Source organism: Eumetopias jubatus, unplaced genomic scaffold (assembly GCF_037043125.1).
Source record: "Eumetopias jubatus isolate StellerSeaLion01/CBP00866 unplaced genomic scaffold, mEumJub1_p1.0 scaffold_10, whole genome shotgun sequence".
In the NCBI taxonomy this organism is placed as follows: Eukaryota; Metazoa; Chordata; class Mammalia; order Carnivora; family Otariidae; genus Eumetopias; species Eumetopias jubatus.
Window position 1 is genome coordinate 125,372,562 of NW_028274816.1, and position 16,270 is coordinate 125,388,831.

General features: G+C 42.7%; 1 protein-coding gene across 1 annotated transcript in view; it reads left to right on the top strand.

Moving 5' to 3' along the window:
• The first annotated feature begins 10,344 nt into the window (after positions 1-10,344).
• TAOK1 (TAO kinase 1) overlaps positions 10,345-16,270 on the top strand; it is a 151,429-nt gene continuing 145,503 nt past the window's right edge. The window contains exon 1 of the mRNA XM_028109304.2: positions 10,345-10,498. The gene's annotated coding sequence lies outside the window, so the exon portion shown is untranslated. The remainder of the gene's footprint in view (positions 10,499-16,270) is intronic.

The following is a 16,270-nucleotide window of genomic DNA, read 5'->3' on the forward strand; positions in this document are numbered from 1 at the left end:
CATTTCCTGTGTGTAGACAGTAGCAACGGCAGCATTCAGGGTTGGGGTATATTAAACTAGGTGGCAGCAGTGGAAAGCGCCTGAACCGCCAGTTCTATTCCTCACAAAACACAATCTTTTTTTTTTTTTTTAAAGATTTTATTTATTTATTTGACAGAGAGAGAGAGACAAGAGAGGGAACACAAGCAGGGGGAGTGGGAGAGGGAGAAGAAGGCTTCCCGCGGGGCAGGGAGCCCAACGTGGGGCTTGATCCCAGGACCCTGGGACCATGACCCGAGCCGAAGGCAGAGGCTTAACCACTGAGCCACCCAGGGGCCCCAAAACACAGACAATCTTATAACAAAATCCAGTCTATAGAGAAAAATAGCCAAGCAATTGGGAACTGGGGATGGTATGTGGAGAGACAGAAAATGGGGAGTCAGACACCTAACAAAATTCTTTTAATTCCTCAGGCACTGGACTTTTCAATTACAAGGTCTAATAAATTTCCTTTTTTTCCCCCTTAAGCTGATTTAAATAGTCACTTTCAACCAAAAGACTTCTTGCTAGTATAGTATTACTACCTAGTAAAGATAAGGCTAAAGAGGAGACCCAAAGACAATCCCAGGCCAATAAAATAGCAACTTATTTTATGTTTTGATTGCAAGCTGTTTGTTTCAGATCCTATGTGGCACAACTCTGGTAGAAATTAGGGTAGTGTCTTTCTTATTTTTTGTTATTTTTGTTTTTTTGAATCCTGGCAGATGTCAGCCAAAGAGAAGGGCATGACAAAATCACCAATTGGTCCTGAAGATAAATTCCAAAAACCTCTCAGTCCACAAACATGCTGCCTAACCCTTCCCACATTCACAGATGTCTCAGACAATCATGATGCACTGATCATGGGGTGCCTGCCAGAGGGTGGTGTCAGAGCAGTGGGATGAATATTCACATCTTTACATGTACACAATAAGAGCTAACACTTGAAATAAACAATCTAATGCACACAATTCAAAATGTGTGTCTTGTTTGTTACTTCAAAAAATCGAACTACATTACCCTTTAAGAGAAATCCTAAGTATAGTCACCTATCATATTGCATTCAACCTTCCAATTCTTAATTTCCAGAATTCTCCCAGTGAACATCTGATTCCTAGTCATACCCCTACTTACTAGGTTCATGAATATTGTATCTTTTTTTAAATATTTAAAAAAAATTTTTTTTAATTTAAAGATTTTATTTTATTATTTATTTGAGAGAGAGAGAATGAGAGATAGAGAGCACGAGAGGGAAGAGGGTCAGAGGGAGAAGCAGACTCCCCGCAGAGCAGGGAGCCTGATGTGGGACTCGATCCCGGGACTCCAGGATCATGACCTGAGCTGAAGGCAGTTGCTTAACCAACTGAGCCACCCAGGTGCCCTTTAAAAATTTTTTTTAAAGAATTTATTTATTTATTTGAGAGAGAGAGAATGAGAGAGAGAACACATGAGAGGGGGAGGGTCAGAGGGAGAAGCAGACTCCCCGCTGAGCAGGGAGCCCAATGCAGGACTCCATCCAGGGACTCCAGGATCATGACCTGAGCCGAAGGCAGTCGCTTAATCAACTGAGCCACCCAGGCGCCCGAAAATCGAATCTTTGTCTCTCAAATTTTTTTTTCTTTTCATCTCTACCTTTAGTCACAGAAATATGTTTTGTAGTTCCGTGTAGTACAAAACTGAAAGTAATCAAATTCTCACTATATCTCCCACTTAGATATTACATATTTTTTATTTATTTTTTTTAAGATTTTATTTATTCATTTGAAAGAGAGAGAGAGCACAAACAGAGGGAGAGGCAGAGGGAGAAACAGACTCCCCGCTAAGCCAGGAGCCGGACATAGGGCTCCATCCCAGGACCTGGAGATCATGACCTGAGCTGAAGGCAGACACTTAACCATCTGACTACCCACGCGCCCCTAGACATTACATATTTAAATAATTTGCATTTCGGGCACCTGGGTGGCTCAGTTGGTTAGCCGACTGCCTTCGGCTCAGGTCATGATCCTGGAGTCCCAGGATCGAATTCCGCATCGGGTCCCCTGCTCGGCAGGGAGTCCGCTTCTCCCTCTGACACTCCCTCCTCTCATGCTCTTTCTCTCTCATTCTCATTCTCTCTCTCAAATAAATAAATAAAATCTTTATAGCTTTTTTTTTAAGATTTTATTTATTTATTTATTTGAGAGAGAGAGAGAGAGAGAATGGGAGATAGAGAGCACGAGAGGGAAGAGGGTCAGAGGGAGAAGCGGACTCCCTCCTGAGCAGGGAGCCCGATGTGGGACTCGATCCCGGGACTCCAGGATCATGACCTGAGCCGAAGGCAGTCGCTTAACCAACTGAGCCACCCAGGCGCCCTAAAGATTTTATTTTTATTTATTTTTTATTTTTTTAAAAGGATTTCCATTGTTTTTTTTCTTTTTCTTTTTTAAAGACTTTATTTATTTATTCATGAGAGACAGAGGAGGAGAGAGAGAGAGGGAGAGAGAGAGGGAGAGAGAGAGAAGCAGAGGGAGAAGCAGGCTCACCAAGGAGCAGGGAGCCTGATGCGGGACTCGATCCCAGGACCCTGGGATCATGACCTGAGCCGAAGGCAGACGCTTAACCATCTGAGCCACCCAGGCGCCCTAAAGATTTTATTTTTAAGCAACCTTTACACCCAACATGGGGCTCTAACTCACAACCCTGAGATCAAGGGTCACACACTCTACTGACTAAGCCAGCCAGGCGCCCTTGAGGAAGGTGATGTTAACCCCATTTGCAGCTAAAGAAAGGAACGCTCAGCCTGGTTAGGACACTGATGCCAAGGAGCATAGTGACAGACACCAGGAAGTGATGGAGGTGGGACTCCAGAGTCAGTGCCTGCTGCTGCAGGACCTTCACATCCTCTGCTTGCTATCTTCAGGCATGGACTTCTTTTAGACTCTGGAGCAGCTGCTTTAACTTATTCATGGCTTGCTGCAGATGCTTAGCTGATAGATACTGGAGACTGAAAGGTTTCTAGGTCAGAACTTTACTGAGCTGAATTGTATTCTACTCTCCTCAGAGTACCTTGGCCCAGCATTTATCTATTCCTGTGGGTTAAAGTGGACAAATCTGTTGCCTCCACATGCAGGGCCCTTTCAAAGATATTCACAAAATGAGGGCGCCTGGGTGGCTCAGTTGGTTAAGCGACTGCCTACGGCTCAGGTCATGATCCTGGAGTCCCGGGATCGAGTCCCGCATCGGGTTCCCTGCTCGGCAGGGAGTCTGCTTCTCCCTCTGACCCTCTTTCCTCTCGTGCTATCTCTCATTCTCCCTCTCAAATAAATAAATAAAATCTTTAAAAAAAAAAAGATATTCACAAAATGAACTCAATTATGTGGGAACGCAGAGCTCAAGAAACAACTTTATACATGATGAGCTTTATTTTCCAGCCTGTGGAAGCCATACTTATCTGAGACAGCCTTATGTAGACATGTCTGGGTGAGGTACGACAACCAGACTTAAACCTGCCTTGGTTGGTCTTGGAGCCTAAAGATAAAATCTGCGGATGAACTGATAGCCCAGGATGCACTGACTGAGCTGCCAGTAACATAGTGATTTATTTATTTGTTGATTATCAGTTTCATGGAGTGCCTCACCCCTGGTTTCTACAGTGAAAATTCTAAGACACGTCCTTCTCACCAACTACCCTGTCATGCACTCAGCTTCAATGGTTTTTGCCTTCGACTGTAAGGAGATAGAGGTTTCCATAAATAATCACAATGTAATTGCAAAAAAATTTATACGCTAGTTAAAGTTGAATGGAGATATTATCACGACCAATGCAGTTCCCCCACATTTTAATAGGAGTCAGTTAAAACATCCAAAGAAGTGTTTCTTCTTTGCTTCTAAATGCACGCCACACACACACACATACACACACGCTTTGGAATTCAAGTTATCTGTACATGTTATTTGCATCATTCCTGTAATTATAGATTTTTGAACTAAAAGGAATCCAAAGATCATTTTAGTCTATTGCACTTACATAGGAAATTGAGGCCCAGGAAACTATAAATTAAGGTCTGGTTCTGTGTATCGTTTGCTAATAGGTAGTTTTGCATTGTTATTTAAATGTTTTTTTTAAAGATTTTATTTATTCATTTGGGAGAGAGAGACAGAGAGAGCACAAGCAGGGGGAGATGCAGAGGAAGAGGGAGAAGTAGACTCTTCCCTGAGCTGGCAGCCCAATGTGGGGCTTGATCCCGGGACCTGGAGCCAAAGGCAGATGCTTAACCATCTGAGCCACCCAGGCACCCCTGTTATTTAGTTTTGTGCATGCAGATCTAATCTCTCTAATAGGATTCTTTTAGTGAGAGGGGGCCGAGGGAGAGAGAGAGAGAATCTTAGGCAGGCTTCACGCCCAGTGCAGAGCCTGACGTGCGCTTGATCTCAGGACCCTGAGACCATGACCGAGCCGAAATCAAGAGTCAGATGCTTAACCGACTGGGCCACTGAGGCACCCCTCTAACAGGATTTTGAGTTCCTTGTATGGGGAGGGATTTGAGAAAGGGAACCAATAAGCAGTGAAAAAAAAAGCAGCTTAAAATTCATACTGCAATTTTAGCTCTCCATGCTGAGCTGCACAAAGTTACTTAATTTTTTTGCACTTTCTTCCTCTCTGTTGGGAGTCATCATCATCATCACCCTATTTTCAGGGTTGTTGGAAAGATTAAGGGGATAATGAATGTAAAGAACTCGCTTCATACAGTTCTCAGCACAGAGTAACTCTATAAACATTAGTTCCATTTGCCCTTCTGTATTTTACTTAAGCCTAACATACAGTAGGAACTCAGTAAGTATTTGTTAAATTGAGTTGAAGAGGACTTGGTCTTTTACTGAGTAACAACACTGAAAGGATTGTTTAATCGGACAGATACCAGATCGGTCAGTGCACCCACTTGCACATTGACAAGCTGCCTTTTCACCCATAGATCCGTGCATGACAACAAATATACTGACATTACACATGGTCAGGCATCTCTTACACACAAAAAGTATGTGCATGGCATCAAGCTGTCCTTGATTGGTGGTGCCAGGAGTGGAATATGGTGGAAGGAGAATGTGGTTTAGATTCATTCACAACTGGGTTCAAATTCTAGCTCACCACTTATTAGTTGTGTGATCTTGGGCAAGTGACATAACTCTCTGAACCCTAGCTTCCTTACCTATAAATTGGAAGTAATCATAATAGAACCTACTGCACAAGTTTGTTGCGATGATTAAATATGTCAATGTATGGAAAAAGCTTATTCTTGGTTTTGTCACTGCTTAGGTAACTTTTTTATCGAGGTCAAAACATGGTTGGTACCTATTCTTCACCCCATAGCTAGCTTACTTTTTTTTTTTTTAATTTTTATTTCAAGCCATCTCTATACCCAACATGGGGCTTGAACTGAGGACCCCAAGACCAAGAGTGGCATGCTCTACCGACTGAGCCAGCCAGGTGTCCCTCACACAGCTTTCTGACCCCAATTTGTAGGCTCAAGGAATACCTAATTGAGATATGAGGAAGCCTTTCATGGAGGTGACCTGTGAGCTAAATCTTGAAGGATATTAGCCAACTAGAGGAGGTCTTTCAGCCAGAGGAGTGCAGTGCTGCATCCTGAAGACACTATATGAGCAGTTTGCAGAAGAGTGAATAATAGTTCAGGATGGTGGGAACATCCTAAATAAAGTTAGAGAGGTATGCAGCAGTTTTGTCTGGATTTTACTTGGAGGGTTTTGGGGAGCCATGGAAAAGTTTTTTTGTTTCTTTTTTCTTTTTCTTTTTTTTTTTGCCATGGAAGAGTTTTAAGCAGAGAAATGACACATTCAGCTTTTAAAAATTGCATTTTAGGAAGATTAAAACCATTCTCCTCAGTATAAAGAATGGGGTATCCTAGGGGGTGAGGAGAGTAGTTGGAAGGCAATTACAGTACCCCAGGTTAGAAACAGTATGAACCACCATAGCAGAGGCAGTGGGGATGAAGAAAGGGATGAATTTGAGAAATGTTCAGGAGTTAAATCACAGAAGGTGCAAAATCTGCATTGTTCTAAGTATTAAGTTATTTTCCTACCATCAATGAGTGTAATTTTCTTGTTTGGATACAATTTTAGAAATTAAATAACTGATATGTTTTGCAGTATCAACCAATGATACTTGACTGTTGAACAAATTCTACAGGATAAGCCCACGTGTATGTATGCATGGGTGTGTTGTGTGTGAAACTTGAAGAATTTGAGGAGGGAGGCTTCTTAGTACCAGATCATAGGTAGATATGTGGAATAATAAGTTTTTAAAAAGACAGCCAGGGTCTCTTAAGATACGCTATACGCTGGGGAATCAGAGAGGGGGTGGAGCTACAATTTATGGTAGAGGTGGTGTTAAGAGGGAGAAGGAGGTAGTAGCAGACACAAAATATTATAAAAAGAAACACTACCTATACAAGAACAAACCTTTAGATTTAACTACCAATTTATAAGAAATATGGGCAATGAAGCAAATGTGAAATGACATTGTGAGGATGCAATTGGTAAGTCCAGAATGTGGAAAATTCTACAGGATCTATAATCTGATTTCTTAGACAAATAAACTGCTTACAAAAAGGAAAGAGGGGCTCCTGGGTGGCTCAGTCAGTTGAGCGTCGGACTCTTGGTTTTGGCTCAGGTGGCAATCTCAGGGTCGTGGATCCAGCCCCACGTCAGGCTCTGCGCTCAGTGCGGAGTGCCCTTCAGATTCTCTTTCCCTCTCCCTCCCACTCTCTCCTCTCTCAAATGAATAAATAAAATCTTAAAAAAAAAAAAGGAAGAAAAAAGGGAGGGGGAACTGGTTATACATGAAAAGCAATATAAGAGACATATCTAGGGGCATCTGGGTGGCTCAGATGGTTAAGCATCTGCCTTCAGTTCAGGTCCTGATCCCAGGGTCCTGGGATCGAGCCCCACATCCGGGTCCCAGCTCCTCAGGAATCTGCTCCTCCCTCTGCCTCTCTCCCCTGCTCATGCTCTCTGTCTCTCGAATGAATAAATAAAATCTTTTTTTATAGATTATTTATTTATTTGACAGAGAGAGAGATGGCGAGAGAGGGAACACAAGCAGGGGGAGTGGGAGAGGGAGAAGCAGGCTTCCCGCGGAGCGGGGAGCCCGATGTGGGGCTCGATCCCAGGGCCCTGGGATCATGACCTGAGCTGAAGGCAGATGCTTAATGACTGAGCCACCCAGGCGCCCCAAATAAAATCTTAAAAAAAAAAAAAGAGAGAGAGACATATCTATTAATCAAAGGCAAAGTGTAGAACTTCAGATCCTGGTTCAGACAAATGGACTGTAAAATGACATTTTGGAAACCTTGGGAAAAACTGAACATGGATTGGGTATTAAATTAAATAATAAGAAATTATTGTAAAGGTGTGATAATATTTGGTTATGTTACAACCAAAGCATTTCTCAAAGACACATATTGAAGTATTTTCAGGTAAAATGTTATGATGGTTTACTAGAGATTTACTTAAAATATGCTTCGGGGGGGTGCCTGAGTGGCTCAGTTGGTTGAGCGTCTGCCTTCAGCTCGGGTCATGGTCCCAGGGTCCTGGGATCGAGCCCCGCATCGGGCTACCTGCTCGGCAGGAAGCCTGCTTCTCCCTCTCCCACTCCCCCTGCTTGTGTTCCCTCTCTGGCTTTGTCTCTCTCTGTCAAATAAATAAAATCTTAAAAAATAATAAAATAAATAAAATTCTTTGTTAAAAAAATATGCTTGGGGGGGGCGGCATCTAGGTGGCTCAGTCGGCTAAGCCTCTGACTCTTGATTTTGACTGGGGTCATGATCTCAGGGTCATGGGACTGAGTGCCTCACGGAGCTCCACACTCAGGGAGGCGTCTGCTCCAGATTCTCTCTTTAGCCCCGCCTCTCCCCCACTCACTCTCTTTTTTTCCTCCCTCTCTTTCACAAATAAATCTTAAAAAAAATACATTGGTGGGAGGGGGATTACACTGGGTGGAAAAGGCTGTGAGAGAATAGGTGAAACAAGAATGATAAAACGTTGATAATAGTTGAAGCTAGGTGATGGACACATGGGGGTTTATTATTATATCCCATTCCTTTTGTGTATGTTTGAAATTTTCCATAGAAAATTAAGAATAAATATTATAGGAAAGCCTGAATCTCTTTCCATTCCTAAATGTATGAAATAACTAGAAGAGAACATTCTTGCTGTAACTTTCAGAAGAATGGCTCAGGATTGGAAGGGCATCATTTGAGGAGTAGATGGAGGAAGAGAGGCTCCAAGGACAAGAAGGTAGAAGGAAAACTGGTTTTGAGTGGTGTTGAAAAGCCAAGGAGGTACACAATTTCAAGATGGAAGGAGTATCAACTATGTCTAATATTGCAGATGTCAAGAAGCATTAAAATGACTCCACTAGGGTGCCTGGGTGGCTCAGTTGGTTAAGCATCTGTCTTCGGCTCGGGTCATGGTTCCAGGGCCCTGGGATCAAGTCCGGGGGGGGGGGTCCCTGCTCAGTGGGGAGTCTGCTTCTCCCTCTCCCTCTGCTGCTCTCTTTCTCTGTCAAATAAATAAATAAAATCTTTAAAAAAATAAAATAAAATAAAATGACTCCACTAGACATACCAAGTAGGAGGTCACTCTTGACTTTTGTAATAAGATCAGTTTCAGTGGAGGTGGGAAGACGGACAACTTTTCCCAGAAGCTTGGCTTTGAAGGGGAGGAGAGATGAAGACTGTAATCCTTCTTTTCCCTCCAAAGAAACTAGGGCATGTTTTAATGCTGAGGAGAAGTTGCCACTTGAGAGTAGTTGACAATAGAGGTGAAAAGAGGACTGACTGACAGAGCAAACCCCCTTACTACGAGAAAGCATATTTAGAACAAATTATATGTATAACCCACCGAAGAGGATATCTTGTTTTTCTGATCCTAGCCAGTTTACTTTCCCAGTTTACTGTAACTTCCAGTTGTTCTGGAGTACACTCTTACTCATAAGTCTCACACAACAGATCTATTTATCTCACTGCTTACCACTTGAAGAATCAAGATTTTTTTTATGACTGCACTTGAGGCACACTTTTTGGTTCCTGAATAAAATTGCTCTTTATAGTCCACTGAAGGAGTTTTCCTCTAAAAAAACGTTTTCACCACACAAAAAAATTAGAAGCTCTCTTTCCTGCGTTAGGACGCGTAGGACTCTTTAGTTTGTTTGCTGCTCCTGTTTCCAAAACTTATCGTCACTCAATCTGCTAAAGACATAAACCAAAACTTCACAAGAATTTGTCTCTTTCCTACCATTACCAACATGCAGGGTGGTTTAATCTGTATTCTCAACTCTTATTACCATTCCAGAAGTTCTTATAAGTTTTTAGAATCTCAAAAACTCAACTACGTACTGCTTACACTGACCAGATTACCTCTGAATTCCACGGAGTAGTTGAACCAAGGTGTGTAAGAACTGGATATCCTACATGCCAGGGCAACTTCTCATTCGCAGGGTTTGGGGGGGCGGATGTTTTGGAAGTGAGAACAGAGGAGGAGAGCTGATAAACTCTTCTTTCTCAGATTTCAGGGTGAAATGAATGCACCTGATGCCCGCGTGGCAGAAGAGTTCCGCCAGAGGCGTGCGACAAGGCTGGACTGAGGCTGGGATGCCGGGTACCCGGGAGACTCCGCCCAGTGCAAGCACTTGCGCGCTCCCGTGAGGGCGCGCACGCGTTCGCAGTCGTGTCTCGCGCAGGGTCGGGCCTGTCAGGCGGGAGATCTCGCGAGATCGGAGACTGGGATGACTGTCGGGAGGAGGGGAGTGGTGTCGGGGAAGGGGGGGGAAACCTGGGCAGCGGCCGGGCTCTGTGGCTTCAGGGTTCGGAGAGAGAGAGAGAGGGAGGGTGGCAAAGATAGTGAGTCGGTGCCGCCGCCTGTCTGAGGAGAGAGGAGGGGTCCCGCTTGCCTGCGCCCTTCGCGGGCCGAGAGCGCGAGGCACCCGCGAACCTCTGAGGCCTCCCGGCCCCTGGGGACCCCGCCCCGCCGCCGGCCGGCCGGCCCGCGGCCTCTCTTCCCTTTGTGAGCGCCCCCTTCCCAGGGGTGGTGGTGGTGGCGGAGGGCTGCGCGTGGGCCCGCCCGCCGAGGGGCCGTGGCGGGGGACGAGAGGGCCTCGGCTGTGTGAGGACGGAAGGCGGCCGAGGCCCGGGCCGGTTCCCCCGAGGCGGCAGCGGCGGCGGCTCCCAGCACTTCCCCGCGCCATCTTAGCTGAGCCCAAGCTCTGAGGGCGCCTCCTCGACCCCGGTCGTCCCCTCGCCCCCTCCCCCCCCCGCCCCTTGTCGCAGAGCTTGGGCTGGGCGGCTTGCTGGGGCTCCGGGGGGGGGGGGCGGCAGTCGGTCGCCAGGCCCCCTCCTCCTCACTCTTCGCCCTCCAGCGTAGCGGCCACCCGAGCGCTGCAGGGGGCTGCGCCTGCCTACTCCGCCCCAGACCTGTCGGCGAAAGGGTAAGGGCACCTCTGCTTTGGGAAAGGGAGACATGGAGGGGGCGGGGAAATTCGGCCCACTCTGGCCTCTCCGAGAAGGGAGGTGGGGGTGGGGTAGGGAGGGAGACAAGGAGGGTCTGTGATTTCTGTGGGTGGGGTGAAGAAGCTGGTGAGCTAGGCGCCCTCCCGTTTTGAGGGGCAAGAGCAATTACATCCCTTTTTCCTGAGGGTCACCGGAAGGGGTGGTGGAAGGGGATGTCTCGAGGAAGGTGTGGCTCTCTTGGGGAGACTGGGTTGATGTGCACCCCGATTTAAAGGCGCGAGGTCCCTTTCCCTTCTCATCCCTCTGCTCCTCCCTCTCCTCCTTTGTAGTGTCTGTATTCTTGGGAAGGGTAGCCTGCTGGGTGGCTTCCACCCCTGCTCAGGAAATCTATACTCCTACAGGGGTGATGGAAGCGTTTCTCTCCCCCTACCCTTCCCCCTTCCCCATCCTTTAGTCTACTGCAATGCTGCAGAAGTCCAAGGCAGTTTCTTCATACACAGGCCCGTGTATACGCTGAAAGGGAGGGGGAGCTGGAGAGGGAAGTAATGGCGCTTCCCTTGGAAAGGTTACCCTTTTCCCTTTGGTTTTAAATCGATAACAGTACTGGTTTAATATTCTTCCCCTGAGATCTGTCCCTGGGAAGTATATCTGTTCCTGTTGTTATTGTTGGGAGATATGGCCTCTCGAGAGGGACCCTGCCATGTTTGAACAGTTTTGATGTCTCTCTCGCTCTCTTTACACACTAGATTGACATTTTTTTTGGTGAGGATGTTGGGTTTTCACTAAGATTCAAATAAAATAAATTTGTACTCTTTCATGGCCTTCTCCTTTTCTTTTCTGTGATTTTAGTAGTTCTTGAAGAATTTTTAAAGATTAATGCATACAGGCAGGCCATCTATGGACATTCTTCCCGAGCTGTGAATTTTTAGGGTTCATACTATTTTGTATAACATTGTAATTGGATTTTCTGAAAATGATTAGGTTACAAACCTTTTTGTAGAAATGCTTTTTTTCTTAAGGAAATGAGAAAACAGACATTAATTTGCCTAATTATGCTGTGATAGGATCTGTGTTATGTAGTCAGTAAATCACTTTTCCTCTTCTTTTGCTTCATGTCAGATTTGTTTAAAACAAATCATCTTATCTGCTTTACAGTAGTACTTGTTGGTTTTGTCCTTAGTAGAGTAGAAGTAAATAAAAAAAATTGTAACATTCTGGAAGTGTGTTGCCAAGTGCTTTTTGTGATCAAACAGTAGTCTGAAGTCTGTTCATACTTTTTTCTTTAAGTATTTAGATTTACTGATGAAGTGATTTCAAAATGTTTCATATATAAATGTTCTAAGATTAAATTTTTTTTTTTTTTTTTTACAAAGCAGCGAAGACTACAATATGTACAGCTATGGGTTGTTTAGATATTTTACTAACAAGTTGTATTTGGTGTTTAAGCTTTGCTTAGTGGGTGACTTATTTTAAAATACTTCTGGATACTATATATATTTAATGTTGTTCATCAGAGCTTTTTTGGTGTGTTTGTTGCATTTTGAAACCTGTTTTAAGACAGGGCTTTAAAGATGTTAGTATAAGTAGTGTTAGGCACTAATTTCATTTCTGTCCTCTCATTTCATGATTTTGATATTTCATTAATGATATGTTAAATCAGTTTATTTTTCCTCAGAAAGAATTCTTCTTGCTTTCTTTATTCCCTTTTTATTTTTAACTGAATTCATTTTGACTTAAACAGCACTTCTCATTTGAATCTTTCATGGCACAAAGCTGCATTGTGGTATGTAGAGTTTCCCCTTACATGGGAAATTCTGCCATAAAGTCTAATTCTGTATGTTATGGTTTGTTGTTGATAATTCATATATACTAGTATGTATAAACCCAAGCATACTGCTCAGCAAAGAGTGACTTTTTGTTTTGGAAAGGTGCAGGCAGAGAAGATTTGTCAATAAAGGCTACAAAACTTAAGGATGTACACGGAATATAAGTAAACTACTTGCTCAGTTTCCAAAATGCATGCTAAAACTAAGAGATACTCTTAAGGACAACTAAAAAGAAACCCTCTTTTCCATAGCTTGTAGGAATTTTAAAAGTGGTAAAAGTATGTTCTTTATCAATTAGATAAATTCATTATTAGGGAAAAACTGCCTGAGGGTTATTTCAGCTGACCTCGATGCCACTGTCAGAATACTGAGAGCTAAGTCTGGGTTTGGTTGATTCCAGTTTAGTATGGTACTTATGTTTCAAAATAGTTCATCTACAAAATGGCAGTGTACATCACTTCCTGTTCTTTCACAACTGACTCTTTCTCTGGATTCCCTTTTAATGACTTAACTTTTGGCATTCTGATATCTGATTTGTTAATTTGGTTATAATTCTCATGTTTTATAGATGGAAGAATTTCTGAGAATCAACTGGGTTTAATAGTCTAAGATTATCTTGACAGTAACTAAACGTCCTTCCAAACTAAAGGACAGTTTCTCAAACATATTTAAACTATGAGAGGTTTTAAAGAAACATAACAGTGTACAGGACCAAAAATGTGAGTGAACTGAATAGAAAATAATTATTGCGTTTTCTATAATACAGATTTGGGAAGAACTATGGATATGGTAATTAATTGAATGTGTGTTAATATTAAACAGGCTTTCTGTATATCAAGGCACATACATATTTGGTCCCATGTTACGATGCCATTTCGTTAATAAAAAAGCGGATTAGTTACAGAACACCAGAAAGACTAGGTGCTCTTTTTAAATTTTAATTAATTAATTAATTTAAAAGTGGGCTCCACACTGAGCCCAGCATGGGGCTTGAACTAAGGACACCGAGATCAAGACCTGAGCCTGAGATCAAGAGTCTGACAGTTAACCAACTGAGCCACCCAGGCACCCCAAGACTAGATGCTCTTATCTAAACATAAAGAGTATAATTTATTTTAGTAATTTGCTGGTACTTATGTAAATACTTAATAAATCCAGAAATTATCTAGGGGCCAACTGTTGGCATTGAAATTAGATTTGAGATTAGTCTGTTATTCACATTACCTGGAAATAAATTCTGTGTTTTTCATTTGACTGATTTGTGTATTAAAATCAGTTAATTTTCTCTTTGTATCCCTTTTGGTTATCAGTAGTGTCTGTTACAATAATTGCATTCATACTAATTTACCTTTTATAGGAGTTTTTTGGTATGTATTAGCTGCTGTTCAGTTCAGGATCATATATGAATCAGTCTTTTTTTTTTTTAAGATTTTATTTATTTATTTGACAGAGAGAAACAGTGAGAGAGGGAACACAAGCAGGGGGAGTGGGAGAGGGAGAAGCAGGCTTCCCGCAGAGCAGGGAGCCCGATGCGGGGCTCGATGCGGGGCTCGATCCCAGGACTCTGGGATCATGACCTGAGCTGAAGGCAGACACTTAACGACTGAGCCACCCAAGCGCCCCTGAATGAGTCCTTTCTAAAAGTGTTATTTCTCTAGTCAAGTCTTGCATAAAATTGAAATTGTTCTGTTAAACGGAGCGCAGTGTTGTGTTTGTCTATGTTTAGGTTTCTACATTTGTTCATGGCCGGATTGTTTTTTTATATTCTTCAAGATTTCAAATTTTAAGATATAAGTGAAAAAGATACAAACCTGTATTATTTCATTCCGTTACATTCCATTTTTGGATTAAAGTGTTTTATCTTTAGTGGTAAAAATTGATGTTTAATTTTATTAAAGATAGACCTTCTAAAAAATTCACATGAATTGAAAAGTTGTGTGGAGGGACTAGAAACAATTATTTTCAATTGGGATGTATCTGTCAGCATTTGGTAACAATTATTTCTATCAGTCTCTTCCATTTGTGCTAGAAGCAGACTTTTTGTTCTGAAATACAGCATCTTTTTACCTAGTGACAAAATTAAGTGGCCCATAAAAGGTGGAAAGGTTTTTCAAAATATAAGTACCTGGCATGTAAATAAAGTCAGTGAAAGTACAGGTGTACAGCCTGTTAAAAATGCCAATGTCAGTGATATTTAAACATAATTGCCTTTTTTTTTTTGAGTTTTATTTTTTATGTAAGCTTTAGGCCCAAGGAAGGGCTTGAACTCAGGACCCCAAGATCAAGAGTTGCATGCTCTGCCGACTAAGCCATCCAGGTGCCTCTAAACATAACTACTTTTTTTTTTTTAAGACTATTTATTTATTTGACAGAGAGTGAGCACAAGCCCGAGGAGTGGCAAAGGGAGAAGCAGGCTCCCCGCTGAGCAGGAAGCCCTGACTCGGGGCTCCATCCAAGGACCCTGAGACCATAACTGGAGCTGAAGGCAGATTTTTTTTAACCAACGGAGCCACCCAGGCGCCCCTAAATATAACTACTTTTAATTGGCTTCTAACTGATGTTTAAAGTTGAGAAGGGGCTAATTTTTCCTTTCAATAAACTTACAATAGTGTTACGCAGATTTAGAAGTAGATGAATTATTCCATTTAAAAAGATATGCAAAGGGCGCCTGGGTGGCTCAGTCGTTAAGCGTCTGCCTTTGGCTCAGGTCATGATCCCAGGGTCCTGGCATCGAGCCCTGCATCAGGCTCCCTGCTCCGCGGGAAGCCTGCTTCTCCCTCTCCCACTCCCCCTGCTTGTGTTCCCTCTCTCGCTGTGTCTCTCTCTGTCAAATAAATAAAATATTAAAAAAAAAAAAAAAAGATAAGCAAAATTTAGTTTCTGAGAAAAGCACTGACAATGGAATGGGACTAAATATTCTGATTTGAAGCTACTAATAATAAAACTGACAATATATCTTAATTTCACCATTTATTAGCTGTGTAACTTCTTTATGTAGCTTTTTTTAAAAAAATATTTTATTTATTTATGTGTCAGAAAGAGAGAGCACAAGCAGGGGGAGCAGCAGAGGCAGAGGGAGAGGAAGGCTCCCCGGCGGAGCAAGGAGCCTGACATGGGACTCCATCCCAGGACCCCGGGATCATGACCCAAGCCGAAGGCAGACGCTCAACCAACTGAGCCACCCAGGTGTCCCTTTATGTAGCTTTTTTAAGCCTTACTTTCCTAACCTATAAAATGAAGATAGTACTCACTTTACAAGGTTTTTAGGTATAAATGGGATGACTCTTCTTAAGTACTTAACATATTGCCTGATACATAGTAAACGCTCAGTAAGTTGTTGCCTATCACACTGGCACCAGCTACTTAGTAAATGTTTACAAATGAATACATGGAGTCTAATATTTAAGACTGAAGTGCATTCCATAATTTTGATTTGGATTAATACATCTGGAGCTTAAAATATATTTTTGAAAGAAATGATTAGAATTTCTAATCAAGAGTAGCTTACAATGTTTTGTACCCTTAGTGGACTTTAGTTCCACAAGACATTTTCTTTTTCCTTTGTGGATAAAGCTTATCCTAAAGAACGAAATTTTCTTTCCCTTTGGTTCTTGATTTTTATATTTAAGAGTCAGTTGAGGGGCGCCTGGGTGGCTCAGATGGTTAAGCGTCTGCCTTCGACTCAGGTCATGATCCCGGGGTCTTGGGATCGAGTCCCACATCGGGCTCCCTGCTCCTTGGGAGCCTGCTTCTCCTTCTGCTTCTCTCTCTGTCTCTCATGAATAAATAAATAAAATCTTAAAAAAAATATATATATATATTAAAAAAAAAAAGAGTTGATGTCACTCTTATACTTCCTGGAGCTCTTTTCACCTTCCTAGCTTTGAAGGCATCCAAAGTACTCCTGTTCTCCTAGGGTTATTT